Raw genomic sequence first — 6,000 nt, 5'->3', positions numbered from 1 at the left:
GAGCTGTAGAGGCAGCCTCAGCCTTGCCAAGCTCTTCGATTAGCATAAGTATTGAATACTCACTGACCCAGAAAGTCTGACCCTATCCACCGACTCGGGCTGTGGGGGACCCTGACAGCCTCACCACCGCTTTCAGTCCCTTCCAGGAAAAGCCTCCCTCATGAACCGTGGAAATGTTCCTACGAGGAAAAAAAAAAAAGAAAGAAAAAGCTGAATTCCACTTATCGCCGTGAAACGGTCTATGAACTTTGAGGAAAAGCTATTTAATTAAAATAAAAGCGCTTTCCCACGCCTGCTCCGCGCACACCGGGAAGGGAGCGGCGCCCCGGCGGCTGCAGCTCCGCGGGCGCTCGGCTGGCTGCGCTCTCGGCTCTGCTTTGGAAGCGGCAGCACTGGAAGCTGAACTCATCTCCGAGGCAGCCAGGAGCAGCAGCAGGTTCCTGCGAGCCTGGCAGGGAAAATAAAATAATAAAAATCAGCAAGTGAGCAGGGATGGGGGTGCGAGGTAGAGGATGCTCAGCTTCAGCTACCTGGGTGTCAGTGCAGGGGGTTAATGTAAGGGGGTTCCTGAGGAGCACTCTGCTGCCTTAGTGAAGTGCTTCAAGTCTTTCTAATCCATTGCAACAGAAAGCAGCCCTCCTCTGTGCTCCCCTCCCAGGTCAGGCATCAGCCTTCTTTCACATGAGAAAGATCTGACTTTTTCTTGCTGTTGTGAAGTGTGAGAGCGGCCAGGACAGGTGGGGATGCACAAAGAGGACAGAAGTGCTCAGCTATATGGAGCATACACACAGCCCTGCTCATTCCTTCACTGAGCACCCCCAAGGTATGAGTCCTACCCCAGGGCTCACTTCCCAGGCTCAGCAGCACCCTGCTCTCTGGGAAGAGAGAGAAAGCAGACCTCTCTTGGCAAGGGAGAAAAGGATCTGGGAGACGACCTCAGCTCAGGTGACCCAGCAGTCCCCATTACTAACAGCAATAAATCCTCCTGTGTCCTCACCACGACATTCCCAAGCACTCCCCCTCTTGCTGGATTGGGGCCTGGCTGTATAAAGCATGTCAGTGCTGGCCAGGGTTGGAAGGTAAATAAGTCAGCCAGCTGTGTATCTATCAGGTTTTTTTTTGTTTGTTTTTTCTCCCTGAGAACAGAGCTGATTTTAACCAGTGCAGAGCTGGGCACAAGCTGGCTCTTTGGCTTTGCCAGGCTCCCATGGGACCAACTCACCCAGGCCCCGTTCTCCAGGCTCACCAAGCTCCATGGGGCTCTGCCAGGATCCCCTGGGTGGCAGCAGGAGCTCTATCCCTCATCCAGCTTCTCTTAGCCTGGCTGTGCTCTGTCTCTCCGCACATCCTGAGTTACAGAGGACAGCACATTGCCACCTGCAACAGAAGGACAAGACATCAGGGCTGGCTCCTACATCATCCCCATTCTCTGCTTCCACCTTCTCACCCTACACCTTCATCAACCTCATCCCCTCAGCACCCTGCCCCTCCCGCACATCCTGGCCCACCTCCTCCTTTCCACAGATCACCCCACCACCACCTCCTCCTCCTCATCACAAGTCCTTTCCTGCTGGCTTGGTTATCTCTCAAGATAAGCCTGCCAAGGAGGAACAAGAACCTGCCCCCCATGCAGGGGAAAGCCCTGTGGCAGGGCACATTACCTCAGCTTGCCACCATCCAGCTTCAGAGCTCAGGTCAGCATTAGGCAGGGGCACTGGGCATCCCTACCAGGGGATGGGAGCTCCCAAACACCCCCCTCCCGCAACATATCTCAGCTCCTAAGTGCTTGATACCCACCCAACCTGGTGTTTTATATAAGCTATTGCTAATAGCCGCCCCAGGGCTCACCCCTGTAGTGGCACAACAAGCTGCAGAGCCCATGAATCACACCTGGTACAGCTCTCAGCTCCTCTGCCAGGTGGAGAAACGCGAGGCACAGCCGCGATGGCGCGGATAAGGGTGACACAAGCCCGTTCCCACTTCCAGGTGCCAAGGGATCACCCCTGCAGGTGACAGGCTTTGCATGGGGGACGGCACAGGGGCGCTGCCAGCCGGCTGGGTTGGGTGAATCACACCTTCCTGCAGGTTTCTCCCCATCGATAACGACAGGAGCCTAGATGGCTGCTGCAGATACTGGCAGCTGTGCTGCCACGCTGACAACTGAGCCCCCGGCCGCCTGCATGGGCTCTGCTCCATCACAGCACCTACCCACAGGGTGGCCTGTCACCCTGCGGTGACACACCACAAAGCCCCAGGCCACCGAAGATTTGCAGCCCTTGGGGTAGGGACCCGAGGGCCCTAAGGTGCTTTTAAGAGATTTCTGGCCCTTTGGTTAAGTGATGTTTGCTGTGCGTGGTGCTTCTGAAGCTCCTGGGGTGCCTCTAAAATTCATCAGACTGCCACCTTTTTCTCAGCTCAGTCCTCAAGGCCCAATTGCCAATGCCCGAGTCCCATCCAGCTTTCTGAAATTCAGCAATATTATCCTTGGGAGCAGTAAACTCAGACACTTAGGGCTCACATGTACTTAACCTAAACAACAAGCCAAGGGCTTCCAAGAGATATTTCCTCCCCAGCCCAGCTACCCAAGGACGTGCATGCCTGAGTGACGATGCTGGGTAACATCAGGATATTTGCCATCATCTCCAAAACTTCCTGTTCAAAAAATGTCCACTGGTGCCTCCATGGTTCATCACTGCCTTATGTTTGAAATGGATAGAAACAGACTCAACTCCTATACAGGGGAATATCACCCCAGGGTCACATCCATCACCTCTTTACCCTTGTGCAGCCCCTGTGTTCAAGCTGAAGCTCCCCCTTTTCTGTTCCCAGTGCTCGGATACCCCTCCCCATATGTTGCTTTATTTTTATTTTATTTTATTTTATTTTATTTTATTTTATTTTATTTTATTTTATTTTATTTTATTTTATTTTATTTTATTTTATTTTATTTTATTATTTTTATTTTTTTCTGCTTCAAAAGCCATCAGTTTCCACTGCCAGAATATTTCCCAGGTTTTAGGCAAAGGCTGTGCTAAGATTATTGTTTAGAGGGTGCCAGCTCTCTCAGTTGCTCCAGACTTCTGGCTGGAATGCCCTTCATTCTTTTTTTTTTTTTTTCTTTTCTTTTTTTTTTTTTTTTCAGGAATGTTGTGAGTAAATTCAGGGCTGAACAACAGGGTGAATGGGAACCCTCAGAGCTGTGGGCTGCCCACGTTACAGGTATGGTAATTCCAAACTGATCCTCCTTTGTGCTGATAACAGGGCTTGCTATTGTTTTCCTGAAGTCCACATGTCCGAAAACACTGCAGGCGCAGATAATCACAGCGAGCACATGCTTCTGAATCTGTTTCTAAAACATGCCTGGGATTTAAGCTTTTTTTTAGAAATCATGACCCTGGTTCTGCTTTTTTTAAATTCAAAAGCAAAAATTCCCTTGGCTTGGAATGAAGAAGGATCTAGCTGTTGAATACAATTTATAAAGCGGCAGATATGCCTGTCTTTTGCTTTCTTGTTGTAAATGAACAAAGCCTGAAAGCTAACTTTCTTTCTTTCTTCCTTTCTTTCTTTCTTTCTTTCTTTCTTTCTTTCTTTCTTTCTTTCTTTCTTTCTTTCTTTCTTTCTTTCTTTCTTTCTTTCTTTCTTTCTTTCTTTCTTTCTTTCTTTCTTTCTTTCTTTCTCTCTCTCTCTCTCTCTCTCTCTCTCTCTCTCTCTCTCTCTCTCTCTCTCTCTCTCTCTCTCTTTCTTTCTTTCTTTCTTTCTTTCTTTCTTTCTTTCTTTCTTTCTTTCCCCCTCTTTCTCTCTCTTTCATTTAGATTTGCCTGGGTGCTTGACTCATGGTGGCAATCCTTCCATCCCATTGCTGCTGGTGTGCCACTGTGCAGCCAAGAGTGCAAAATTCACACAGCTGAAGAAAACAAGCAAGGGACAGGTCAATGGGTTCTTTCAAATGCTATTTTACCAGTGAAAACCAGTGGACTTTCTGGCCTCTTTGTTTTCTAAAAACCGGGTAGCAGAGATTTGGGAGCAGTTTGCTTGGGCTCTGAACCTTCATTTTACCTTTGCTGGATGGGAGCCGTTTGCTCTGCAATCTCTTCATTATAAATGCACCAGCAAAGCATGTGAGGCACAATGGAAAACAGGGGAAAAATCCAAAATAAATCACTCTCCAATTAAACATTTTTAGGATACAACAAGCTCTGCAAGGGAAGGGATGGGTCCTGCCACCCCCAGTGGGTCACCCGGTCCCACACAGCCACCCCACATCAGGCTGGGGTGCTCAGGGTGGCACCAGCCATGGGGCTGTAAACATGCTGCCACTCGGGGCCCGATTCCCCATCGTGTGCCACTGCCGTGCTGCTGATGTGCTGTTTGTCCGGCGGCTCCTGGTGTCCCAGCTCGGGGATTATAATTACATCTCACCTTACCCAGCTTTTTGGCTCGCCTGCCTTGAATTGCTTCCCCAGACCTGCCTGACTTGTTTGGCTGCTGCTACCAGACCTGCTCATTATTCAGCACAAGCCCCCACCCTCTGCCCTTTCGTGTGCCTTCATGTTTGTGCCTAAAAACTGCAAAGGGACATTTTTTGGTGGGGGGGATGCTGATGAGGGTTTGCTGCTGCCCCCTGCTCCCTGGTCTCCGGGGGCCAGCCGTGGGGCACAGGGAGGTGTGCGCCTTTCGGCACACAGGGACAAAAAACAGGCTGGCCCTGTAGGTGACTCATGTTGTTTCAAAATACGGAAAAATTAATGAGATGCTTCCTGAAACTTCAGTTCTGCTCCCACAAAGCACGTGAATGAGCACAAGCCAGACAAAAGCAAGGAGCTGAGGCAAGGGAGCAGGCAAAGGATGGGGTCCCTGAGCCTATCCCCTTTCTGCCCCCCACTACTGGTAATTTCAAAGCCAGCCTCATACAGCCAGGTGCGGGCAGTATTGATGGAAGCAGCCTCTCAGGGGAAAACTTTGCCCTCCCAAGTGATGCCAGCTCTCATCTCACTGCAGATGTTGTCTACTTAAGCACCAAAACTCGGGCACTGATACCAAGAATCCTACCCCCCCCCCCCCCCCCCGCCAAACACAGGGCCACTTTTCAGCTCTAGGTTTGATCCCTCTTGTTGCAAAAAGGACTTTCTGTGTGCAGAGGAACACGCTGAAGGTTAAACATGACGCAAGAAGTTTCAGGGTGCCCTGGTTGTGCCTGAAGAAACAGCCGTGCAGCCCCACGTGCAGCAGCAGCACCGAGGAGCACTCTTGCAGCAGACACCCTGCTGGCTCAGACGTCGGGTTTTGTGGTGCCCTTCAGACAATGACCCCGGACAGGGCAGCAGTTTCTGCACCCAGCTCCATAAATCCTGGAGTGACTCCTTCACCCAGTGGCTGATTCACCTGGGACTGGAGTGACGCCGCGATTTACGAGGCGATTCCCAGGGAAGGTGAATGGGCAAGCTGGGCTGTGTCAGATGCCAGCACCGCTGGGAGACTCAGCCCTCATGGGGGGGAATGGGCTGGTCTCCCCAGCCCAGCACACCCCGAGCTGTCACCCAGCCATGACATGGTGCCCAGGAGCTGAGCCTTGCAAAGGAGCAGCTTAGGGTCTCAGGGATTCACTTCACGGGCACTTCACTTCCCCAGCCTCTCCCTGCAGGCGTGCCCAAAGCCAAAAATAGGATCAGCTGGAGCAAAGGGGCTGGTGTCCACGTGAGAGGTGGAGGATTTCATTTGTGCTCCTGCTCTGGTTGGTTCAGAGGCTGCAAATGGCCCGTGAGGGAGTGCCCTGACCTTCCTAACTTTGGGCCAGTGGCTATTCCGGTGTCCTCCAGGCGTGCCTGCCTGGTACATCACCCGTCAGCCTCCCGCATCCCTGGCCAGGCAGTCCTGCTCCCAGCAGCCTCACTATCTGCTCCACCTGGCCTGGCTCCAGCAGGTGGTTTCTCCACTCCCAGCTCCTTGCCCCACGCTGCTGGCTGATGTTTTTTCCTGCAGGAAATTGGCTCCGCGGCTTTC

General features: G+C 51.6%; 1 long non-coding RNA gene across 1 annotated transcript; it reads right to left on the bottom strand.

Annotated features, from left to right (window-relative positions):
* Positions 1-221: 221 nt before the first annotated feature.
* On the bottom strand, positions 222-1,792 carry LOC311441211. Its single transcript, XR_014695846.1, has 3 exons — positions 1,662-1,792; positions 1,223-1,377; positions 222-448 (listed from the first exon to the last, which is right to left on the bottom strand). It is a non-coding gene; the product is annotated as an uncharacterized lncRNA (long non-coding RNA).
* Positions 1,793-6,000: the final 4,208 nt, after the last annotated feature.

The sequence above is a fragment of the Aythya ferina genome, assembly GCF_964211825.1.
Source record: "Aythya ferina genome assembly, chromosome: 9".
In the NCBI taxonomy this organism is placed as follows: domain Eukaryota; kingdom Metazoa; phylum Chordata; class Aves; order Anseriformes; family Anatidae; genus Aythya; species Aythya ferina.
The sequence above is the reverse complement of the archived record's forward strand: the minus strand, read 5'-3'. Positions and strand labels throughout refer to the sequence as shown.